General features: G+C 39.5%; 1 long non-coding RNA gene across 1 annotated transcript; it reads left to right on the forward strand.

The window, feature by feature from the left end:
* Positions 1-18,033: 18,033 nt before the first annotated feature.
* LOC114012074 (uncharacterized) lies at positions 18,034-21,812 on the forward strand. The gene is made up of 3 exons (XR_003554299.1): positions 18,034-18,172; positions 19,477-19,552; positions 21,533-21,812. It is a non-coding gene; the product is annotated as an uncharacterized LOC114012074 (long non-coding RNA).
* Positions 21,813-26,223: the final 4,411 nt, after the last annotated feature.

Consider the following 26,223-nt stretch of genomic DNA (forward strand, 5'->3'; position numbering starts at 1 on the left):
GGAAAACTGCAACCAAATCAGTGCAGCTATTTTCAACAGAAATGCTGAGGCGAGGTGAGTGAATTTGCTCAAGTTAAAGTACACTGGTCACTGTTTCTTTGAGACTGAAAGAATTTTTAGTAGTTGGGGGAGGGCTCTGAAATTGATCAACAAAACAAATGTTTTGCCCAATCTGTGGAATTCTACACAACTTTAGCTAAGTTAGAACCACATGAGCTGTGTACAGTTTTGCCAGACTTCAGAGAGAAAGGTCCACCCTGAAGCTGTGGGTGACAGGCCAGGATTTTTCATTCAGTAACAATTTTCGATTGATGTGTGCTTTGCAGTGGCCAAGTCTGGGCCCTAGAAACCAAGGATCTGTACTTCCCTTATTGTTTCTCTTGTTAATTATTTTTTGTATCTTTGCAGGACCCACACGTTCAAGTTATCAGCCAAAACTCCCCCAGCAAGGTCCTGCAAAACAGTGTAAACAAGAATTATATTTCTCCGTGGAGGACTGAGAGCAATGAGGTACAAACAAGGGAGGACCCCTAGGAAGCCCTTCTGTTGTGTTGGTTAGCATTGCCCTGGCACACAACCAGCCTAGCTCTTGCTGTGGTTTCTGAAGGCAAAGTGAAGATCCGAGGGGTGATGCAGAAAGGCAAAATGTGAAGACTTTGCAGATACTGGTAGACCATTCCTTCCCCAGGTGTGAGGGGCAACAGAGGAAAGAGCATGACTGGGCTTGTTGTGTAAGCATTACAGTCAGAGGAAGGTACCTTGGCTCACAGACTAATTGGAAGCAGGAGCTGACCTTTTGATGTTGAACACGAGAGGGTCAGTGGTGAGTGGGTAGACCACAAAGGGCTTTGAAAGTCAAGACAAGTTGTTTGTGTCTAATTCGACTGAGAAGGCTACAGAGAGCCAGATCTGGGGAGGGGCAAGGGAAGGAGATTTGTGTCAAGAGCTTGAGAGAGAGAGAGAGAGCTGAGACTGGAGGTGGGAGAGGGAGTTTGGAGAGCAGGGGAAGGGGCTGGACAATCTGAGATCAGCAATAGCGATGAAAGGGGGAGGGAGGATGGGGTGTTTGAAGCAACCTTCGTATGAATGAAAGCTTGACAGAAATGGCAGCAGTTTCTGAATTATTATAATATATTCCAATGACATGCCAATTCAGGAGTTCACAATGCAGCTGTTGTTTCTGAGGGAATGAGAAATTATTTTACCAATTTATGCAAGGGACTATTAAAAAGGTGGCAGACGAAGAAAAAATATCTACATAAAAAGGAAAGTTAATTGCTCCATAAAATGACTCACTGAGTGGTTCAAAAATCTTCTCATGCATAAATAGCAAAGTTTTTACTGTTTGGGTATTTTTTGTTTGGTTCCTTCATGCTGAAAGAGTAATTCTCACATGCCAGTATCTCCAGAAATAGTAGTAGTTGCATAATTGTATGTGATGAAATAAAGCAGATATCTCTTTGTTTTAGCTTCCTGGAACAGGAAAGTTTTATAGGAAATGAAAAATAATTTTCATTTCTATTTACTGGATTTACCCATGGACATTTGTTTAAAGTACTCATGTGCCTAAGCTTCACTTTACCTTTGGGACAATCAGGGGCATAACTTTAGCTGAGCATGGATCTCTTGTCACCAAAACAAAAATTTTAAAAAATATCAAAATTTCAAAGTTATTGCCCTTGTAAATTACCAGACTAAAGTAAGAAGTGTTGCAGGCACTGGACTTCTGGTGGGCTTAAATACAATGCTAATACATGGCCACTATAAATACCCACCAGTTCCCCATGAAGTTTTCTGCCAGTTGATTCTGTTTCTTATAGAAGACAATTCTGAAAATACACCTCCTGCCTCCACATCGTGGCTGGCAGTGTTCTGTACAGCAAAATATGTACTTTATGATCCCATCTCTGTCTTATGTTGCTGTTACACAGCATGCTTGTTTTGATGATGTCCAAAAGTCCAGTGAAATGTAGACTCTATTCTGATGGGTGATGTGGAGATGTAGAACCAAAATGATGCTGATTTTGTGGCAACTGTCTAATTGTTCATTTTAGCATGGAGGCTCGTTTCAAAGCAATGTTCTGCAAAGAATCCATCACCAACAGAATTTGCGGGGGTGCCTTTTATGCATGTAGGTGGCTTGTAACAAATCGCAGACCTGTTCTTTATTTCAAAAGCAGCAGCTGGATATTGTAGTTAGGCAGGTGTCTATAAATCCCAGCTCTTCAGCTCGAAAGAAGAGAGCAGTTTTCCTGAGAGGGTGGATGAGCTAGCTACCAGACTTGGGAAAAACCAGGAGTGGGGACTTGGGAACCCTTTGGCTTTCACATGCATCTTACACACATGCAAGTAATATTTGCTTTCCAACTTCTAGCTTGGAATTTGGATGGGGATGTTCCTCTAGATAGATAGGAAACACAAAAGCATTGTATATAGCATGAGGCTCCCTATATTTATATTTATGTTGTTTATGGCTGGGTGAGTTTGGGTTAGATGTACTTCATGTGGAGGTTTGCTTGTGGGCTGGTACTAGGGACAATGGTTTTATTTTGATGGATGATTTGTACGTGTCATAGCACCTCATATTTGCAGGGAACTTTATTCTGAGACAGGATGTAGACTGTGTCATAATGCAGGAGTGATTCACTCAGCATTGCCTTCAAGGTGTTGCCTGCAAAGAAGGGGAGATAAATTCCCTTCCTAAATGAACTGGGTTCATGTGCCACAAACATAATGACACTGTTAAAAATCAAGGAACAAATTATGCTCTTCAACTGCCAGAAGTGCCCAGTCCAGTGCAGCTCCCCTTTTTCTCACTCCAGTGATCCTCCTTGACTCCCCTGTAGCAAATCAGAATGAGTGGCTGCTCAACCTAGCTGATTTTTTTTCTTCTTTCTTGTCCCTCTTTGTCCCTCACATCCAATTTCCCAGACCCACAATACTAACTTTCTACTGCTCTCTTTGCCTCTCAGAATAACCTGTCTGGTTCTGCTCCGCTGCTTTAGCATCCCACACAGTTATTCACTCACTCCTGTGCAATACCTCATGACTACTTCAGCCCTCTACAAAAACGTAACTTCTTATGCTTCCTTGACTGTTTAGTGACCAGGATCTGAAAAAGACCCAAATAACAAATGGAAAAAATCTGTGCAAGATTCTTCATTTCTTCCTACTGTCCTTAGTTTCAGAAACTGGAGCAACTGTTAGCTTTTCCATCTTTGCTCAAGACCAATTTTAATTATATAGGTTTTTTGTAATAGCAAACATTTTTTTTCTGACCAGCCCTCTTCATCCTGTTCTGTAAGCAAGTTTATCCTGCCTTAAATTGTGCACATGAACACAGTGAAAACTTCTTTGTTTTAAAGACATCGTTCTTGATGGCCCCACATATGACTGTGCTCTTCCTTGGCCTTTCACTCCAAGTCTTGATGCTCCTTTTGTATCTATATACTCTCCATAAAAATATATCTAAATATATTTTCATGTAACTTTTCTTCTATCAATTTTTCAAACAAGAGAAACTTCTAAAATTAACTACTAAGAGCTGACCATTATACAACATGTGAGTGACATCTTTTTGTCATGTCTCATGATATCAACCAATTCTGATAAGCACAGTTCAGGAACAGTTTGAGTAACACTGCACACACTCATAATTTTAATTGTTAATTCAGGGAAATTGTAGTTACCAGTCTGTCTGAATTCTTTGACACATAATTTGCAAGGGCTGTCTGCCCACTGTCCTCTTATTTTGTGATCTTAGCTGATTTTCATGATGCTGAAAGATAAATTTCTGGTCATGCTTTATCTTTTTAAAGCAGAATACACTTTTCATGTCACATTTTAAAAAGTGCTCACCCTCAAGAATTCCCTGTTGTCAAAGGCTTATAAAGAATTAAAAGGTGGGTTAGCTGGGTGTAACTTATGATGGTAGAGCAATTTAGCACAAAATCTCCTTTTCCTTAGTAACATATGAATTAAGATTATGAAATAAAATGTCCCCAAAGGTGTCTATACACCAGTTTTCAAGGAGAACATACTCTGCTATGTAAAGAGAAGAGATCTCCTATTAAAGGACTGAGGCTTGGAACATCTGAGTGCTCTCTAATGTTATTTACTCACTGTTGGCTTGAAGCCAGCAATAGAAACTCTTTAAATACAACATTGAAGAACTGGGTCCTGAGAGATGTTGTAATAACAAATTACCCCTCTCTTTCCTCCTCAGTTATCTCCATCTGTGAAATGGGAATAGCCTGTTTGTCAGAGCATACTTGTGAGACATAATTCATTAATGCCTGTGAAATGGTTTGAGAACGTCGAATGGAAGTCTCTGTTCAAGTGTCAGGTATTATTAGTTCTGAAATGAAAGCTATTTTATATTGCTGCATCAGGAGCTACTTGAAGTCTCTTGTTCTATACAAATAACGAGTTGTACATCAGTGACATTTCTTTCGGCTTAATAGGATGGTCTATCCACAGTGCTGAAAGAATGGTTTGTGCTGGTGAAATGACATTAGGGAGCGCTGCTAACACACTGAGCAAACACACCCATTCCAGAAATGTTTTGATTTGGGGAGTCAGAGAACCAGGAAAGAAAGATGATAAATGAAAAAAGAGAGAAAGGCAAGAAGAGGATGGCTGGGGCAGGAGGTAGGAGAATGGGGTGCAGCAAAGAGGAAGGCAGGTAGAGTAGGGCAGATAACCTGAAAAAAAAGATGAGGAGAAAAAACAGGAAGAAATGTAAAAAGTGACTTTTCAATTAAAACAAAAAAGCAGTTGGATGTGTTTATTGCAAAAAACCCACAACTTACAAAAACAAGGCTGTAATGCCATCTTGGGGCTTCTGGTGACATCTCAATCCAGCAGAGCTCTGCTCATTTGGTTTGTGAATGTCAACAGAAACCCCTTGATGCCATTGAGGCTCACAGTTGCCTTTCATTGATTCTGTATTATTTCAACAGTGGAAAAATAACACCTTTATTTTCACAGCCGAAGTATCTCACACTGTGATAGAAATGTACATGGGCTTATTGAATATCATCTCTGTTCATTTTTATCTGACTTCTGTGTTATCACTATGGATTAGAAAGATATGTGTTCTTTTATAGCTATCACATGAAAGACTATTTGTCAAATATACTGTAGTCCAAGTCTTTATTAGGCTGAGGAATATAAATTATTCTGTCCCGCTGTCTTCTGTTGTTTATTATTTTAAATTCACCTTACCATTACAAATATTACCCCAAACAAGCCTCTTATTGATCCTTCTGATGTGTTGCTACATTTTTCTTATTTTTCACAGACAGAATAATCAAAACAGAACAAAACTTGTTTTGTGAAATGAGTGAGAATATGCACTGTTTGGTCATGAGTATAAAATGTATTGAAACTTTGAGCCCAGCTCTGTAATAAGTAGAAAGTCTTCACATTTTGCTGAAAGATAAGAGGTTCAGAGGCGACATCAGTGACCAAGTGGTATGTTGTCTCTTGATCTCCAAAGAGCTCAGGTAAAGAAGTCTATTGGATCTGGCTGAGATAGAGTTCTTTTTCCCCATAGCAGCCCTCACAGTGCTGTGCTTTGTACTGGTAGCTAGAAAGGTGTTGATAACACACCAGTATTTTGGCTACTGCTGAGCAGTGCTCCAACAGCATCAAGGCTGTCTTTCTAATGTTTCCCTCCTCCTCACCCAGTAGGCTGGGGATGGGCAAGATCCTGGGAGGGGACAGAACCAGGACAGATGACCCAAACTGACCAAAGGGATATTCCATGCCATATGACGTCTGCTCAGCAATAAAATCTAAGGGGGAGCAGGGACAGTATTCGTTATTATGACATTTGCCTTCTACAGCAATGGCTACACATACTGAAGCCCTGCTTCCCAGGAAGCGGCTGGACATCACCTGCTGATGGAAAGCAGAGAATAAACCTCTTGTTTTCATTTGCTTCCCCATGTGCTTTGTTTTTGCATTATTAAACTGCCTTTATCCAGACCCACAACTTCTTTTCCATCTTATTTTCTCCCTCTCTGTCCTGCTGAGGAGGAGAGTGATGGAGCAGCTTGGTGGGCACATAACATCCAGCCAGGGTCAACCCACTACAATACAAAACAATGCCATTGTAAAATGTACAGCCTGAACTATACTATCCTGTGCATGAGTCACAAAAATTCCATTAGTTAATTGCATGAAAGTCAATTTCATTGTCTCTGATGACAGTAGAAAAGACCAACAGTTAAATTATAGAAAATTGAAACATTATTCTGTATAGAACATTCCTAAAATAGACATTCTTATCATTGAGAAATATTCAAATAATCACAAATTTTCAGTAGGAGTTTTTTTCTTTAGAAACAGCAAAGTTCTGAAGAAGAGAAATTGTATGGTAACAGAGCTGACATTTCTTTCTGCCTTAGAAAATAATTTGTGACTGAGCTGAGTTCATATACACCTAAGCCTTCTCTAACAATCATCTGCCTATCTAGTCTGGCCAAAATTCCTTTAGTGGTGAGAATTTCATCACCTTCTTGTCTAGGTTGGATATGTGCTTCTCTGTCCTCACAGCTAGGAAACCTTTTCCCAATTTCTCAGCTAAATCTTCATGGCTTCAGACTGAAATTATTTCTTGTCCTGCTTGTGGTGGACATGGAGGAAAGTGATCACCAGCCTACCATAACATCTTTCTGTGTAAGTGAAAATGTCATCATACTCTCATCTCTTCTTCTAACCATTATTCTAATTCTTTCACCATTGGTCCTGTTTTCTAAATTCCTCTAATTTTTTGTTGCTCTTCCACGGACTTCTTTTCAGTTGTCAATATAACTTTTGAATATCGATGCCAAGAAACAGCCATCAATTTTCTTGCTGAGATTTCGTACATATTCCATAGGTGACCTCTGGTGTCCTGCTCAGATCCTGCTGCTAAGACATCCCAGAATGATGCTTTGTGTTTTTCCCAGTTCCATCTCACTGATGACCCACACTCTGCCTTTGGCCTTCTCCACCCTGCGGAACTGGGCTGCAGTGCTTTTGTCTGTCCAGGTATTCTTTATTTTGTGTTTGTGTGTTTGATACTTGTTACCTGAGTATGGAACTTAGTTTCTGGAACCCCAAAATTTCTTGCACTGGGTGAGAATTTTGAATACATAGGCACTACGTGTTCAGGCTGAGGGTATGCATTTAGTTCTGTGAATTATCTTGAAACCCTGTTACTGCAGCAGACCACTCTTATCATTTATCTTAAATAAATTTTATTTACTACCTCACATTTTGGGAAAAAAACACCCAACAACTTTAGTTCAGAATTTTAAAATTATTCTTAATTTTCTTTCTCTTAGCAATGAGTGCTTTATTCTAATGGTCTTGAATTATCAAAACTTTATTGAAAACATCAAGAGTTATGTGAAGATACACTTGACCTGGAGTGAAGTATCAGGAGTTTTTAAACATTTAACTTATAGTGTATATTAGTATGAAACTAAGTTGAGCAGAACCCATTAATGTCACAGTGGTCGGTTACCAATGGAAATAAATAATTCATGATGAAGGGAATTAGTCTAATTAGCAGGCAGTTTGAGTCCTTTGATAAAACCCAGCTCTAATTCCGTGAAGGGCAGGAAGTGCTGTCATCAGTCAGCCCTGAAAAGATTAGCATCTATTATGAATGAGGTTAGACACCCTAGTGAAGTCATGTGTGTCCTGGAGACAAACTTAATATGTTCCAGAATGGGACACAGTTTGTCTCACCAACACATCATGATTCCTACTGGGCTATTGTATGTAATAACAAGCAAAGATCAGTGCTCCTTCCTATCATTCTCCCCCTGTCCATCATTCTGACAACTGTGCAAATACATTTTCCATGCAAAGCAGGGAATGTGCCCTGAATACTTGTAAAATTGCACGAGATGTCAAAGAAAATGTGTTACCTTTTCTCAGCAACCTAAAACCAAACAAACCAAAATACCAGTGTGGAAAGATGGTTTAAAAACACATCTGGTAAGTACATGGGGTGCAGAGGGAGGTGTAGCAGTTTTGAAGTATGTTGATTCCATTTGAAAACATTATTGCCATCTGTCATAAGATGCATCAATAAAGCTATAGATGTAGCTATGCATGATAGAAAGATTTTAAAATAACTGGTGATGCTATAAGCTTACAGTATTGCATGGATATGCAGAAGTAACATCCTGGAAAATTGTCTTAAACTGTGGAATTGCCTTTGAAAAAGGAGAAGCTTCTTTGTGTTATGTATTTTCATTTAGAAATGTTAACTGGTTCATTTGAGGAGACTAGCTGTGAGCTGTGCAAGCTTCACAGTTTTGTACTACATGCTGACGCAACATCAGCTGTGTTTCCATTTTTGCTTATGAGCCTTTTGAAATTATATGTTTCCGTTTTGCAATTTGATGCAATAATGAAGAAACTCCACATTTGTACGTTATTGTATTGCCTGTTTTTATTGTAGGAAATTAATTGCTCCTTTTATTTATGTTATTAAGGGGGGAGAAAACAATTTTGCACTATTTTATCATTTGCTGTAATAATTATCATACTAGTAATACAACGGAAGCCTTAGAAACAGAGTATATTATGTTCAAATGTCTGAACAGCACTTAATATGCTGACACTTGTGGCTGGGGAATGTTGGTCTTCAAAGTACATTGGAAAAGGTAACAATAAGTTACTAATAATGCTCCTGATGAGCTTAATATTATTTGTAATATAGAAATGAAGAAGAAAAGAATGTGTAGTCAACACAAGGAATTATTTTCACAGAAACAGAACAATATAGCAAGTCAGCTGTCCAAATACTAAACGACAACGGAGCACTGATATTGCAGAGAGTGTCAGAATCAAGTGCCACACTAACTTCAAGTAGATTCTTAGATGAGGTTAAAAAAAGTGACCTTCTCTGAAGGGTTTATTGCTCTGAGTTCCTGGCAGAAAGAAGATATACAAGGTAGTGGACCTTGATTTATTCATTTTTGTCTTGAATTCACTGGCTAGTAAAAGTCAGGACAAAATTCAGTTGTATGAGCATTTGTGGGGTTGAGTCTATCATCTCTGTGTGCCTCTTTAGAATGGCCTACAGTGTGGGTGTGCCTTAGGTTAACGACTGGGTTCATTCAGCTCATTAAAATGGATTTATTTATGCATACGTGAACAGGGGCACACTCTAACCACTATTTTTATCAGTATGTTGGTGGGGGCATGATGCTTGGAAGCAGAAAAGTTATGTTCTGGACAACCTGCAGTATTAGGTACCAGTTTAGGCAACTAACCACATGTGCTCTGAAGTCACATAATGCAATTAGAGAAAACAGGTAAACGATTGTGACAAAAATATGATTTTGTTATATCTCTCAAGGTCCTTAACTGGCTGCCTAGCTTTGGTGATTGTCACAATATACAGGAGCTTCTTGTACAATCCACTGATATATGTTAAGTTCTCCGTGGAGTTTACAGGCTGGCTGGTATGGTTTTTTCATGTTAAAAACTCTGCTGAGTGTAAACATAAGTATTTATCAACACATAATTTGTTTCATATATCCCAATAACACCTGTCCCAGGTCATCCTTCAGTAGTATCTGCCAGAGAGAGAAGAAGAGCAATGAATTCCTTCTTCCAAAAGTTCTCCTTCTGTCCTTTCCTGTCTCGTCTAAGGAAGGCTAAAATGACTCAGCATGGATACTTTGCCTTTTTTGTCTGTGAAGTGTGGCATACCTTTCAGCAGTTGTTGTTTGTTCCAGACTATTCCCTTCAGAGTTCATAGGGTGCAGCACAAGGACCGGGTGAGGGTTAGTGGCCAAAGGCTGGTTTGCTCTGTAACTCTGTGAGGTTTCCACCAGGCAGTGTGGCCTGACATCAGCAGGCCTGAGTCATAGAATCATAGAATGGTTTGGGTTGGAAGGGACCTTTAAAGATCATCTGGTCCAACCCCCTGCAATGAGCAGGGACATCCTCATCTAGATCGAACAGGTTACCACAGGCAAATCTGTCCCTTTCAGTCAATAAATCACAAGCAGTTATGTGGCTCAGCTGTAATCCCACTGAACAAGGATACATGTTCCAAGTGCAATCAGAGTGTAAATTCTTGATCTGCTGATTTTACTTGAATGATGTGGTTGAATAGTAGCCTACTCTTATTTTCTGTTTTTTCTGCCTTCCGTATCAGGAAGGTGACACTGGAAATGGCTAACCGCACCACATTTCTGACTTCTATAGTGTACTTGCATTGCTACATTCCTGGTACAAGATCCAAGTTCTTAGCTACTGGGACAGATGGAGTCACTGCATCAGTAAGGAAAACCAGGGAGGTCACAGTAGTTACCGCATTGTGTGACAGAGGGCACACACCTCAGGTGGCCATGCCGCTATGGAGCTGCTCTTTCACATTGTACTGAAAAGGTGCATTCTGCAGGACTCTGGTATTTTAAAGAACAGCAAGCTAGTGAAGGAAGATTCTTTTACTGAGGCACTCTTTATCTCGGCAGCTGTCTCACCTGTCCCCTCACTGAGGCATCCTTATGGGATGTCATCCATTAATCAATTCCTCTCCTTCCTGCTATTTTTTAACCGGTGTTTATATGTGTCATCCATGTCTCTATTGTCCTTAATCCTCACTCACACCCTCCCGCAACACCAATACAGGGAGGTACTTCAGCAAAGGACAAGTCATCCACATTCACAACTAAATCTATAACACACTGAACCATTTTCAAGGCTTACAAAAGTGGGTGTAACTGTCCTATGTTAGTCCGTTCTCATTTAACTACTGATCACACTTTTAATCTGTTCTCCCTGCATGTTTTATTCAGGGGCTCTTGTCATGCATGTCAATGTAAGCCATCTCGTAAATAAAGGACTGTTTAGTTCTTCTTATAAAATAACAACACAGGGCTAAAATTGTCCGGATGAATATAACACATTGGTGAAATGTTCATTTTCAGGTATAACTTTGGTTCATGATGCTTATAATATACTACACTATCTGGACCAACTGTTGTCCATTGTCCCCATCTCAGATCAGCTTATATTCTCAAGTATCTCCTAAAGAGCATTAAATACTGGCTGCTTCTACTGAACAGAAGCATAGAGCAGAAAAATGTGCTTCCCTCAGTTTCCCAACACACCATGAATTAATCTCTGTTCTTTTCTGCTTGTAATGTAAATTCAGGTGCTGCAGCTCTCACTCAGAAAGTCTTCTCTACTTTTAGATAGAGAGCAGATGGACTAAATGATCATTTTAGATCCCTTTCCAACTGGAATATTCTGTTCTGTTCTAGAGCAATGAAGAATAGCAGTGAAAGGAAAAAAGACACAGATTAAAGTAATATTATACTGTACCTGGTTTTAGCATATGCTTATCTGTACCAAACCAACCAAAGTTTATTTTGTGTAGGTAGAACAACAGGATGTAAAGGGACTGAATTAAGATTACAGGAATTTTCATTCACGTAAGTGTTCAATTCTAAGGGCATTACTGGAAGCATATAAAGCTGAGTGCGTAGCAGTATGACAGGCAGGAGGAGGAAGGGATCATGGAGGCTAATATTGCAGGGACATAGAGAAAACAGTGGGATGTGAGGTTAGTAGCATACACTGAAGGAGCTATCCAGAGCCCGGTTAAAAAGAAGCTGGAGCCTGAGATAGAAAAATGTGAGGCAGCCAAGTCTTTGAAACAATACTGAGAAAAAAGTACTTCTGACGTTAGAGGCAAGTGAACTTTTTGCTGCCTTAGTTCTAATGGGTTGTACTTCATATCACGCCCTTTCTGTCATCACTGGGTGTGCAGGTGAAAAATGCAGCTCATACTCCGACTCTTCATGAATCCAATCCAGAGGGAACACTTCAGGAGCATTTCCTGCTTTTGAACAGAATGGAAGCCCCGGTTAAATGGAGAGAGGAATGTAGGCAGTCTCTACTGCACCCCTTGTGACCCCAGAGGAGGAAATAGATTTGCCATCACTTTAACAGTCCAAGACACTCCTATGGCAAGTCTTCAGTCCTGATCAGTGGGAGGTTCTTGTTCATTTGGCAAGGTGAAGAGTGGTGTAAATAGCTACAGTAATTAAGCTTATATAGAAAGTCTTTAATCAAATAATCTTTTATATTTATTCACTGATGATTGGCTCCATTTCTGTTTTTTTCTTTTTTCACCTCTAGTTCTTTTCCTGCAAGTGCCTCAGGCCCTCTTCCCTGCTGCTGCTTTTCTGCAGACTCGCAGCATCACCCAGAACCTGCTGAGAGTGCCACCAAAAGAGGCAGCAGTAAGGACGCACTGGTGGGATGCTCTTTCAGTTACCACGCTCAAATATCAGGTTTTTGTCTCTTTTCCACAAAGAAATGAAAAGCATAAGACTTGGTACTTATGTTTATCAGTTGAACTCAAATCCCACTTGGCTCAATTATGAAATGTGCAGCCTCTCTGATACACAGCACACTGCTATATTTGCACAGACTTCTAGCTGTCGAGGTGTTTGTCTCCAAACTGAGTAACAATGTGACCTTCTCCTATAATATAATCTGTATGAATTTCTGTTTTACCGATGCAGCAAAATTTTGAAGCTAACAAACCTTCTCTGAGTAGTGTACTGCAACTTCTATTTCATAATTAAACCAGAACCCCTCTCAGACAGGTCCACTCAGCTTTGCCTTTCTTTTGAGTAATACACCTTCCGACCAGTGCCTTGTTTTGATGTATTACAATGATAGGCTGAAGAGTTCATGTAATATATCATCACAGTCAGATATTGCTGGACGCCAAGGATTGAGAGACTGAGCCAGTTGTTCTTCCGATGTATTCTGGTGATGCATCACCAGATGATGGAAACTGATAATATATTACTTCAGAATGACACCACCCAGAAAAGGAAGGGTCCAGAGGTACAGATTCTGTATAATGAGGCATTAAAAGTATGAAACAGGGCTGCAAAATCCTGGAACAAGAAGTTGTTAATAAATCAGTTTTCTGTAGTATTACACTAGCAATGTGACTACACAGGTACACAGACACTGTTGTGTGTAATCTGATTTCCAGGGCCTCTTTGTGATGCTGCTTCTGTGTAGATCAAAGATAAACCTAGCAGCAGTTTTACCTTCACTTCTCTTATACCTAAATAGTTCGCTATGCAAGCAACCCATAAGGGACAGGGCAGGATTACATTGTCTCAGCAAATTCAAAGAGTTGGGACTCCTCCTTAGTTCGGAGTACTGGTAGAACCACTCTGAATATCTCCTTGATGAAGCAGGATTGTGTATGTGTAAAAAAGATTTCCTCTGAATTTACTTTTAACCCCAGGGCAAGCATAGGAAAAACAGGAAAACTGGAAAATTGTTTTTCAAAATCACGAGCTACATCTCTACCAGTAGCTCTTCCAAATACTTGTTTGTTAAATGCGGTACTGTTTATAATTATTATTTTTTTTTGTGTAAACCTCATTATATCTTTGGCAAACCCTTGAAGATAAATGGGTTCTGTTCCATAAACTCTTTGTTTATGGAAGGTTTACACTGCAAATAAAGGCTAAGTATATTTTACTAACAGTAAGTATACTTCTCTGTCTGTATTCAGGTATTGTAAATCATGGGACCACACAATACTAAATAGGGGATTATGGCATGTTATTGTGAGTCAAAATTATTCCAATCTCATATATACAAAAGTCCATACCACTACAACTCACTCTGCTAGCTCAAATTTGATCAAAGATTTTTAAAGAGAAGCTTTGCCTGGCAGACTTCATGCTGAATCAGGTAGTTTCACAGCCTATCCTTTCATAGCCACCACATGGCTAGCATAAATATTGTGCCATGTGCTGTGACGTACCCTGCAGTACAGTGATTGCATGCTCATATCTGATCCGTTGCCAGTATTGTCATTTATTCTCTTCACCTTCGGTATTCCAAGGAGTTGGGTGTTTTCCACGCCTGCCTGCCTTTCATCTCAAAGCCAATACTTAGCACTTTGCAAGGGCACGTTCTATAGAACCACGTTTGTAATTTATTTGCTACAGTCAGTTGTGGGTACAAAATTCCAAGCGCAAATGATCTCAATAACCCACCAAAGATTTTCTGATTTTAAAAAAAAGAAACACAAGATTTTTCTGTGCTTGCTTTTTCAGACATTTTGTCCCCATGATTATATTCATGATTGGCAATCAACCTTGAAGCATCCCAGAAACATTTTACTCAGTCTTGACTGCTCATCTTTTATTTTATTTCTATTTTTAAAGTATTTTTGCTTTTCATTTAAACATTCTGGGTAATTTGTATGCAGGGCAAAAGTTCACGTATCAGGAGTTAATGCTTGCAAGGGACTGGTGGAGAGTGTCAGGTATACATTCCCTCTGTGACACCATTTTGTCACAGTTATATAATGATCATTAATAACTCCTTGAATAAGACTTCATGGAAATTGTAGTTCTGAACATGCAATCAGCTCATTTATGGCCTAACAAGTGTTGCCCTAAGCCAGCAGTTGACTGACACTCAACTGCTTTTGTAAAATTCACCTTATCTGCTACTATTAGCCACTGAGATGGCATCTTCTCTTTTAATTATTGGCACACAAAAAGCATCTCATCTCCACTTTGTATGTATAAAAATCACAAAATTTGTATTTAGCCCTCCTCGTAAACTTGGACAATATGACCAGTTTCTAATCCAAATAATTGTTTAAGATTATTACAATGATAATTATTGCGCTGATAATAACACATTATTTCAGCTGACAATACATTAGCTCCATAGGGAGATAAACTGCAAGGCCAATGGATTTATCTTGATAACAAAATGGATTACTATTAACTATGATTGTAATTTCTCCATCCATGCACAGAGAAATGTCCCATTCACTTCATTGTCTTTTGACTGACTGCTGGTAAGAGTTTTCCCTACATACACATAACAGGACTGAATCCTGAATTAGTATGATATCATTATTGTTAATCTGCGATTGTCTAGACAAGCTCCAGAAGCCTATACCTTTCTTGGCACTCTAGGAATAGGACTTCTAGCTTTGAAAATGCCTCTTAAAAATTATGAAATGCAAGACAAATAAGGGGTAAAACCAACTGTGGATCTATTGGGATTTTACAGGCTAGATTCATAAATGAGAACAACAAACCTTAACCTACTGTTTTCTGTACGTAGCAGCTTAGAAGAGATGGCTCTACATGCCTGATCTCCCACCATTAAACCAGAGCCTTTGCTATAGTGGTAGTACCATCCTTGGACGTTACAGTTCCAGCCTCTCTCATTATTTTGGGCTGTAGCAAGTAATATTTTTTATCCCTATTTTTTATTATCATTCTGGAAAGTATCTAAGGACACTTGATCAAGAGAAGGATCTTTCACAGTGACTATGTTTTTATAAGAACGCATATGTACAGAACTGTATTGTTAAAAATCCTCAGCCCAAGTGTCTTCGAAGGCCTTTGGATCAGACCTTGAGTTTTTACTTAACGCTTACCAAAACTGTTACAATTCAGAGCAGTTAAAAATCTGTACGTATTTTCTTTAGTTCATCTGGTTCATCTCTCTCCTCTATGTTTATCGCTGTGCCGTGCTGGTTTTCTTACTTGTCTTTACAGCATACATTTTAAAAAAATAAATTAATTAATGCATGTCCAAAATATTATAAAATTCTTTGGAAATTTTGATAATTGTCATGGACATTTATTTGCTAAAAAATACATTTGACACCACAAGACTAACATTAATATGCAAATCAGTGAACTATAAAATTCATTTTGGTGCCTCCAGGGCAGTATTTTTATAAATACAGAAACATAATAATGCATCCTCCAGAGGACTAAAAATAATTATACAAATTTACAACAAAGCCCAAGGCAATGTCTCCTTTTAACTGTCTGTTTTTAATATCATTTAAATCTTGTTAAAAGTTAATTACCAATTCTCTTCTGCAATAATTTAAGTGGAAGAGCTAAGGTCTAAGCTTGCTCTTTGAGAGAGAGTACTTCATCAGAGAAACAAAGACACCAAGGCACAGACTGACAAAATAGGACGGTGTGCAGAAAAACTTGGTAAAGTCATCACAGATTGTAATGAAGAGCAGAATATGCATACATCTATTAACATCCGCATAAGGTGGAAATGAGCTGCTGTCTTGTGTGATGGTAATATAAATACACAAGTGTATGTATAAACCTAAATACCGTATCGATGTCTACACATACATACTTATATGTATGTGGTGATTCATACGTTCAAACTGGTATAGCTCGAGTTGTATCCACGTGCGAGGGGGGTTGCAGAACCAGTGCTTTTGTCCTCTGTCCCTGTTCCCCAGCTGTTCTCTGTCTGGGAGATGGTGGCTGCTCAGAGCAGCTGTAGAAGTGAGTAGCTCTAAAAAGCGAGCCTGGCTGCAGGGTTCAGGCAATGTGTGGAGCAGGCACATTTTACGGGGATTTTCTACTGTTTGAATGCCTGCAGATCCATGTTTATTTTTTTAAGGCTGCACTTCCAAACAAGCTAATCTGTTCTCTTTCTCCAGGGCTGATAGAAACAGGTAGAATGGCACTTCTGTCTCTGTATCAGAGGCGTGAGGTCAGGGAGAGGGCCTCAGCTTTGTACCCCAAATAAAGCACCTGGTAAGCAATTTAAAAGAAACGTTGCACTGTCAGAATCCATTTTTTCGAACTGTTTTACAGAAGATTCTGTACCGGTTACTTTTTTATGTGTATGTCCAATGTCTTTTCTCTTTACATTAAAGGTAAAGCAGAGAGCAGAGCATATGGCTTCTCTGCACTGTGTTGCTGCCCCCTGCCCCCCCTTCCCTTCAATTTCATCTTTGCTGCCAAGAAAGATGAGGAATCTAGAAAACAAGGTAGCTTCTTGGTTTCCTCCATCAGCGATACATATCCCATCGACATGGAGACTGCTGCCTCAGGTCTTTCCTTTGTGTCATGTTTGCCAGCCAGTGTTTAGTAACAAGTGTCACTGTCTGCTCCTCTGCTTTGAACTAGAACACGTTTCTGTTAGCCTTCGCATCCAACTGAAAGCAGCTTTGTATTGATTTAATTCACCCTTTTTAGTATGACCATACTCACAATGAGGGATGTGCATCCAAACTTCCAGCTATTGCACAATTGCCACTGGGCATAAATTCAAGTGATTTGGCACAGCATCTGGTTGGGATTCGGTTCCCATTGGCTCATTCTGTCCAGTGCACGCATTCCTTTTGATTGAAATGCCAGGCATTTGTTAGCATTACTGATGCTGGTGACAGTCATCCTCATAGCTCTTCTCTGTGCTTTCATATTGGGTATTCATTGAGTGTTAATGGAAATAAGAGATGCAAAATATTAGAGAAGACAATATGTTACAGATTTCACATACTTGCTTTATTGCATTAACAAACAAGCTGTTCATTTGCATACAAATTCATCATATTTGTGACTGACATTTTGTATGCCTCGATTTTTCCTAGAATGATAATGTTTAAATTTTAAGATGTCAAAATTATGGTTTTATTTAACTGCATAGACTACTCACAAATCTTGTAGCTTTCATATAGAAATGGTATCCTTCAGAGCTAGAAGTATGGCATATGTAATAAGCCTCTTTAATTTGTAAAACCTTGAAATTTAAATCAAGTGTTAAATAGGCTGTCATTTGCACCTGTGCAATTGAATTTGAAGTTGAGGGGTTTCCTGAGCTGGACTAGGTTGTAAATACGTTGGTTTCATTGGGCTGTAAATACATTTGTTTCTAATCATTGTTTGCCATGCAGCATGACTGCAGTGGGTGTGAAAATGGAGGTGTGATATTTTCCAGGTTGTTGCTACTCAGGCAAAAGTTGTGAAACAGCAACGAGAGTCTAAAGATGACCTTGCTAAAGCTGACCCTGCTCTTAATGCAGAAAATACTGCCTTAAATATTTAAATACAAAAATGTGTCTCTATTTCTTTGTCTGTGGTAGAATGATAAGAATATTTTTCACCAGTTGTAAGTTTTGGATCTATACTTCTTACAACTGAGCTTTGTAATCTTTTAGGTAAACCTGACAGATTTGAGAACTTTCCTGAATCTACTCCAACTGTTACCAGTACAATGCAGCATCGTGGAGCCTTGTGTTTCCAAGGGAAAAAATCGAGAGGACTGAGGCTGGAAAACTGCAAAGATATTCCTGAAGGCGGCAATTGAAAAGGTGAATATGAGCGCGTTTAAGAAATGTGGTTTATTTGAACAGTCCAACTAAATGAGGTTTTATTGCTAAGCACAGGTTTTCTAGTGGTATTTCAAGAAAATATCAAAGATCACAGAAATGGCAGGAGCTTGTCAAATTCCAAAAATGTTCCCAAGTTAATTGCAAGCCCCTTTGCCATCTTACTTCTGCAAAATGTGGTGTATTTAAATATTGCCAAAGAATATACTTCTTAAATGTCAATATGTTTTTAGGAAACATAAAGACTCCAAGAAGCATGTCAAAACCCCAGATTCCCCAGATGGGTGCCACAGAAAATCTTTCTCCAAAGAAGCTTCACAAATTTCAGCCTGACATGTACTATTATTGCAACCCTGTGCCAGCCCTTGAGAGTGATGTCATTATCGGGCTTGTTTGGACTGAACCATATCAGACAACCACAGCTGAGAGCAGAGTGGTCAGCTTTGCTTGCTCTAAAGTACGTAGGCAGTTCTAAGAGGAGCTAATGCCTACCCACATCATACCCTGTTCTTGCCATGCCTTGGAGGCCTGCAATTTCCCAATAACGCCCATGTGTGAAGAGGGAAAAATTCCTGTTCGCTTTGCTTGAGATTTGGGAAATACTAAATTTCATCATTCTGCTGAGCAGCTGGTGACAGTGGTGTTGAGATGCCAAAGAGGTAGATGGTGGGAAGTTTACAGCATGCCTGTTTGCATTGCTTCATCTCCTTTGTGCTGGATTTCTCTGTAGCACATCCTGTCCATTTGTCTCCAAGAAATAAGATATAGTGACCAAGAGAAAGTTGCTTCAAGTGAAAGATTAATTTCATACCGTGTAAGAAAGATGGCTATTGATAATGCATGAGGGGAACACTTATCATGCTGATGAATTTCATGTACCTGATAGTGTCAGGCACCAAAGGTTCAGTTTCAACATTGCGTCCTTTGCAACCTCTGTTAAGCACCAGCACATTTTAAAGCTAGCTTCATGGGGTGGCATGGGCAGAGTGAATCCTACCTATCCTGTGTAAGGTTCCGATCCTCATTCATTCTGTAGTAGCTCTCATGAGATCCAGAATAGAGAGTAAAGTTCCAAAGCCTTACACTTGTTATGTATCAATAGCTGTTTATTGTGGAGAGAAGAAGAATTTTGTCATTAATGGATCTTTAATGTATAGATAGATAATAGATTTCCTAGAAGAAAAAGAATTTTCTTTGTGCCTCACATACCTGAAAGGGAAACCACAAATGTTTTCAGAAGCTTTCACGGGAAGAAAAACATTGTGGATTTCTTTTCTAATTGCCAGGAGCAGTGTAACTGCATAACCCCGGCCGACAGGTTAGGCTGAGAACAAGACTAGATGACACGCTGGATGCCTTCAGGTGAGTGAAGTAACAGTTATTGTGAGTGGTCTTGTGGCAGTCCCCAGCAGCAATACTGCAATCATGGTATAGCAGACTTAGAGCATCCAGGCTGTGCTCCAGCCTTCAGTCCCTGCTCTTTTCTCCAGGTTGTCTAAAGTTAAATGATTGAGAAGTATAAATAAAAAGAGTTCAAAATGCACATCAGGAAAAAGACACACTTCCCATCATATTAGATTGAACAATTCTTTTCTGAGTGAGAGAGTAAGAATACCAGCTATGCCTCTCTTTAATTTGGTCGTGGTGTAAAGGACAGAGTAATTACAAAAATACAGTTGACGGTTCTGAGGTGAAGATACTGATACACACTTCACAAATTGCTCTGTCCCCCTTGGTGCGATGGACAGTCAAAGGCTGGTGGTATTGGTCCTTACTGGTTTAAAATTGAGACAGGTATGTGGGGGAACACATTTATATTTCAACCTCTCCGGATGCCACTATCCATATCTTTGAGAATATAACCCCAGTCTTCCAATAGAAGGAGTGACTGGAAATTTGTTGATGGTCATGCAAAGTAACAACATACTGACATTATAAAGTAAAATAATTGACTGTCATAGCTGACTATAAAACTGCTGAAAGCCTCAAAGGGGTATGGGTTTTTCAGCTCTCTGTCTTCCAGTATACTTTAAGGCAGTGTCTGTGCAGGGCTGCACACACAGCCTTCTGCAGAAGTCCCATGTGGGAATACAAAGCATGGCAGGAAATGCTATGTGTGAAGATCATATCTTGACTACTGTATAAGTGAAGTTTCAGTTTATCCTGAGTTATTAATCATTAGTAGTTTTGTAATCAGTTCTATCCCAGGGATTATTCATGCCACTAGTTGGAAGACCTAGTTTGATCTATTGATCAATGAAGAAAATAAGACAATTCAAGTTGTTGCTTAAAATTAAGTTAATGATTGACCCACTGGAGTTAATACCTCATTTAGATGACACATTTAAAAATTACATTTCTGCAAAGTAACGAATCAAAAATATTTTGTTACTTTGGTTTCTTACTGATCTATTTCAGAAAGACAACAGTCCCTGGTGAATAAAAGAAATAAATTACTGCATGTTTCAAGTGCAGTTCATGTTAGTAAATTGGTCATTAGTCCAATTAAGTAAAGTTTGTCTCCAGAGATGAATTGTTTCCCATATCCTGGAACAGCTAGAATATCCCCAGGATCACAGACATTTAAAACAGTGATTGCAAAACACATTATTGAGATATACAATATTTGCATAGTTTGCATGTGAAATGAAAGCTTTGTGTTATTTTTCTTTATGAGGCTGCTGTTAGCAAATTGCTAGATTACCCAGAAGACTTGTTGAGATCAGAGAACAAGCCTGTATAAGAAGGAAACGCCTAATACTAAAGATACTCAGAACTGTGGGCTTAAGAAGACAGCATTATCCATTTGAAAATAGCAACAGGATCCATGGGAAAATAGTTCCCTGCAGTTAGTCTTAACATACTGACATCCATGGGAGTTGCTTATGCAAAGTAAAGACCAGAACAGAGTGCTATATGCTATATATTGACAGTAAAACCCCCAGGCTGTCCTTTAGAATTTGTAATTGTTTTTTTCTTTTTAACAAACATAACAGAATAATTAAATACATGAACTATATTTTGCTTTCTGTCTATGTGAGGTCTCTGTACTAATACATTTTTTAGGTTTCACTAGTTAAATCTCATGATACTGTGGCTACATACTTGTATTTTCAGGTCACATGTTTGGAAAGAACAGATTTAGTGTCAGAAGAAATAGCCAAACTTAACATTCCAAATATGTATTAAAAACCTATTTGAAACATTTTTTTACCATTGCTGATACTGATCCACAACTTACCAAGCTGGTATCTTTGTGGCACATATTGAAATTTCCACAAGCTTCAAATTTTATCACCTGATTAGTAAATCTTCACATATCTTTTTGGTTTTTTTCCCTAGGTAGATGGTTTTCTGCAAAAGCATATTAATTTTGATAACGAATACATTTCTGCAGTTATTGGTAAAACAGTAAAAGAAGATTATCTCTGTGACCCAGAGTTCAACTCAAAATTTGTGCAAGCAAAATTTCAGCTGCTGCTGCTTGGGTTGTTAACATCATTAGAGTCCAGGAGGTAGGAGCTAAACTGTTGTAAGTTTCTTCAGCTCGAAATTTTTAAATTTTGCTTTTTTCAGCTTTTCTTTTGTTAACACAAAGAACTCACTTCATGCTTATAGCCATTAAAAGGTACTGGAGAAAAAATGTTTTGAATGTCATAAATTATTTTTAAAATGTGAGAATGGGTTGTGTATCATGGCCGTGCTTCATTTGGAGTGTTCTGACCTTCCAAAAATAGCCCAGCAGAATAGTCTGCACAGGGACCCAGAAGATCTGAATTTAATCCTGGTTCTCTCACTGATCTGCAGGGTGACCTTGGGCAATCTGTGTGCCATTTTCCTGCTTGCTAAAATGAAAATAATAATACTTACTGCCTTCACAAAGCACTTTCGGAGCAGAGCATATGAATCAATAACATCTTCTCAAGTATGTGAAATAGCAGAGGAAACTCTTCCCACTTGCATTAGTGCACTTTTAGCATTTAGAAATGTGAAATTATAAAGATTATTGCATGGGAGGGAAAAGCTCAGAAGTGTTCCCCTAATCAATAAGTTGCCCGCTGGAATGCGAAGGAAAACAGCACTAGGGTAATGTACCATTTAGTGTAACAAAGAAAGACTAAACTGTATGTTTTCAATGTGAGCACGGCAACTACCAGTGCAGTCATACCATATTATATTGCTGGCTGGCTTGCTTATGCTGCAGTAGAATAGTATAAAATATATAAACAGTTTGAAATCCCTACATTAGCTGTCAAGACTTCCAGATTTCCTGGAGCAATTTGTCAGTTTAGATAGAAGAGGAAAGCTAGACTGAAGTGCTTTGGCCACGTGTGCGTGCCTTGTTCTGCATGTGGGGACTTCCTTCCCCCTGGGATGCTGCAGTAGCCTCCCCCAGCAGATAACGAGCCCAAGTCGCCTTGGCAGCGCAGTTTACAAGAATAGCAGCAGGCACGATTTTTCACTTGTGTCCGCAGGCCTGCCGACCTTCTGCAGAACCTTTCTGTGGTCCATGCAGATAGATCAGTTGTGCTTGAGTAGTGTACGTTGCTTGTATACTGTCTCTTAGGATTTTATAACAGAATTTTGTATCAGGCATTGCACAAGTCCAGTGTCATCTACCATGCAGCCTAGGTGAGCCCTGGCAGTAATTAAAGTATTTTAAACCATCTGCTTAATTGCATTAAAAATACACTGATGATCTTGCACTGTTTGAATGATCTTCTGGAAAGTATTAGGCTAAAGCAATTCCCTCTTGACAATGTTTAACTAATTCACAATGTTTGCTCTGTGAATTACAGCCGGTCTTTATGCCATTTGCTAGTCTTACCCGTAGCAGAGCCCTGCTTGCTACTACTGAGCCTGCAGGTTCCTCCTGTTCTTCACCTCTCCGCTTTCTCATTGCTGCCTGCCAAGCTCAGCTCTTCATTGAAATGGAGACTTTGGGCATGGCTCATGAGAGAAGAAGATGGGCAGTGAAATCCATCCCTCTTCCCAGCCACGCTTGGAGCTTTGGCCCTGGGTGAGGAGGAAAGCTTGTGCCAGTTAGTGCTTTGTGCTCTGGCTCCGTGCCCAGCAGAAATCACTGGTTAGCCAAAAGGACCGAAGTCTCATCTTCCAGGGGAGACCAGTGAGATGTTGTGCTGTGAGTCTGGCTGGAGCAGTGTCACAGGTCTTCACTTCCAGCTGCCTCTCACAGCTGCTCAGCTGGGAGTCCCTGCTCGCCCCCGCCTGAGACCCTGTAACAGAGCACAAGCACTTCACATGCTTCTCGGTGGTGGCATTGGGCAGCGTAGCTGTGCTGCAAGGCGGCTCTTCCCGGATGAGCAGAAGTGCCTTCCAGGCCCAGGTGCTCGGGAGCCGTTCAGACGGCAGTGGGTGGAGTGGGAGAGGTCACCATGGCCACCCGCAGGACTGTCCCCATAGGGCTGCTACGGAGGCACAGGGCACAGCGTGGCAGCTGCCCAACCAGCTTCTCCAACATGGGGAGGCTGCCGCTGCCTGCGGCTCTGGCTCCTCAGGCACAGAAGGCAGTGCTGGCTGTCCACGCTGCGTGCCCGGCTCAAGCACCCCCCTGCCTCTCTGCCAGGAGAAAGGCACGGGACATGCAGGAGGGAAAGGCTGCTAAAGATACAGGTAAGTGTTGTAGGCTTGCTTTGCTTTTCATTAAGCATAAATTAAAGTCAATCCTTTAATAGGCATTGGAGTCAACCCATCATAAAGATTGCTTGGATATTCCATCCCTGCCACATGGGCAACAGTCAGTGGGTAGTTTGTACTGAGATAAAGCCCCACCCTTTCTATTCAGAAATCCCCCTTACTCTTTAATTAAACTGCCTGAATGTCTCCCAGAAAACACTGTTTAAGTATCTAATAATCTGGATTACAAATATTGGGATAGTATGAGGTAATACTATTAGATTATCTCAGCATCGGCTAAAATAAGGTTGTAATGTTTACCCATTTTGCTTGATATATATGCAGAAAAGAAAATTTGCTGTTAGGTGTGGTACAATGTTTATGATTAAATGCTTTATTCATACTTGTATGTCAATCTATTAGTGTGCTGTTAATTCAAATGTTACTATGATGTATTTTATCGCCATTAGCACATTTATCACAGGTAGATGTGAAACTTAGACAAAGGTGTACATTCTCATTAATGATGAGCAGCCTATTCATCTTACTAGAGTGTAATTAATGTTAGTTACACTACTTAATTTTTCACTGTTTGTCATGGTGCATATTTAGCATTTCTTCTGTCCTTTATCAATCCGCTCTCCTATCATATGAGCACATCAAAAAGATATATGTATCTGACCTGTTTTGATGCCTAATTTTTATACTTCTCCTAGAACTGGAATACTTTTATTCTTATCCTGTAGGCACCACAGTTAGTTAAAAAATAGATGGTATGGTGTCCACTGCTTTGGGTTCTGGGTTAGCTTTTTTTTCATGAATAATATAACAAGCAGGTAACGAAGTAAAGCAGGGCACACGGTGAAGACGCTGGTGATCACTTGCTGTAGTATTGTGCTGTGCGTGTGTGAGGTTTTAATGGTCCCAATTGTTTTCCTGGATTTTCAATTACATTTTTTGTACTATTAAGAATGTTAATGCTAGTAAATTTGTTGTATGAGCAATACAGCTCCGAAAACAATACAAGCATAGTGTATCTGAAAAGCGTATGTTATTAGGTAAATATGTGTTACAACAGCTTACTGTTATACATTGTGGAGCATTGCTTCGTCAGTAATGTTGTTAGCCGTCATAGAGCCAAACTACAGGCACTTGTTCAGTGGTGCAAGAGTGGAAGAAGTTATGGCTAATGTGTCACACAGCAGGTGGGAAACAGGCTGCGCAGAGCTGGGTAAAAGGGAGTGAGCACTGAACACATCCTTGGATTTGCTGCCCAGCACGCCAATAAATCCAGCTGAGCTGGAATCCTAGGGTAAGTCCATACTTTTGTATTGGACCCAGGAAAAACACAATTGCCTTAGCTGAACCCTGGGTATCAAAGCAGTTTTATTTCTTGATCATCCAAAATTCCCATTAAGTGGGATTGAAAGAGAACTCATCCTTCCATTGATACTTGCTAAATAAAATTCCTCAGGAAACATACTTGAGCTGGGTCAACCAAACACTTCAGGTCTAGGGTTCCGTGAATGCGGAGTGGATTTGGGATGCATTTTCTCAAAACTTTAAGGAACTTTCTCTGGGAGAAATCCCACCAGCTACTATTCTTTAGCCTCTTCATTGGCAGGCTTTAGATTTCTAAGGTATTCTGATAGTAACCACAGTTAAAGGAATTACTGTTACTTTCTGTGATATGATGCCTTTTATAGCCACTGTTTGAATTCTACTGCAGTCTGCTATGCGTGCCAGACATGAAGCTGATCACACCTCCAACATAATGAAATGGGTCTCAGACTCTCATTCAAGCCAAGGGCTTGCCATTGCTGCAGAACAACCTGAAGCTATTAGACAACCTTGAAAACAGTTTATTTGTATGCCTTGAATTAATCATAACTTCCTTTTGACTCACCACAAGTGAAGCATAAGGCAACCAAATGCAGGGATTTAACGTATTCCTGTCTGAAAATTCGATTTGGACACAGTTACAAGTTGGTGTGATTGTAGATTAGTAGCAAACTAAGAATAAGGATACCAAGCTAGGTTTAGACATTTCAAACAAAGTGATAGTTGAAGGTGCTCCACAGTGATTGAAGTACAATAATAACCTGTAATGTGAACAAAATTGAGTAAATTTTTTCCATGCTACCAAAGCAGTGCTCCATAACAATGAGTTATATTTCTGCAACTGCACTGAAATATTTTATTAAAAAAGAAACTCCTTCCTTTGAATTTTCTATGGCAAAAATACCAAAATTTTTTCCATAATATAGCAAAATTCCTGAAACAACAGACGCCAGCGTTCTGTTTCCCTCCACCCATCCCTCAGTCCTCAGTCATTTGAATAGGGGGGAATTGCTAAAACAAAAATATCATAAAACAGTGACCTTGAGCGTATATCT

Source organism: Falco peregrinus, chromosome 8, assembly GCF_023634155.1.
Source record: "Falco peregrinus isolate bFalPer1 chromosome 8, bFalPer1.pri, whole genome shotgun sequence".
Lineage (NCBI taxonomy): Eukaryota > Metazoa > Chordata > Aves > Falconiformes > Falconidae > Falco > Falco peregrinus.